Genomic DNA, 631 nt, shown 5'->3' with positions numbered 1-631 from the left:
CGGGGGGGGGGGGGGTATTGAAAGAGGCAGATGCTGGGCCCTCACAGAGACTGTCTTCCTCCTCCTCAGCTTCATCATGGTTGTAGTGACCTCCTTCCGGAACTGGGGTTCTGGGATGGAGTGGCCCAGGGCAGGAGAGAGGGAGGGAATGATGGAGGAAGAGAGGAGGGAGCGTACCATATTTAAACTTATTTAAATAAAGGCTTGGACACCGAGGGCAGAGCCAGCAGCTTCTGACTTAGGACCCTGGATGGCAGGTCAGAAGGTGGCAGAAGGGATGGGTGAGGACCGCCTGTGCCAGGCGACGGGAGCGGAAGACAGGGCGACCGCCCGCGCCTTTCACTCTCTCATCTCCCCGTGGGAAACTCGGGGTTCAGGGGTGAGGAGGTGGGGAGGACACGTGACCATGCTGGGGAGTCCCCGGGACTCTGTGCTGAGGCCTCACTGCTGACGTTGAGAAAGCCCCTCCCGAGGTGTCTCCTCTGCCGTGTGCATGGAGCAGGGGAGATCACATTTTTTCTAGCAAATTTATTTGTGTCCTGTGTCCATCTGTTTTGTAAATCAGGTCAGACTATTGGATCCATGAGGGAGGGTTGGGATAGGAGACAAGTGTGGGTGTCAGAGCTGAGGG

This window comes from Myotis brandtii, unplaced genomic scaffold (assembly GCF_000412655.1).
Source record: "Myotis brandtii unplaced genomic scaffold, ASM41265v1 scaffold42383, whole genome shotgun sequence".
In the NCBI taxonomy this organism is placed as follows: Eukaryota; Metazoa; Chordata; class Mammalia; order Chiroptera; family Vespertilionidae; genus Myotis; species Myotis brandtii.
This window is presented reverse-complemented; position numbering follows the sequence as displayed.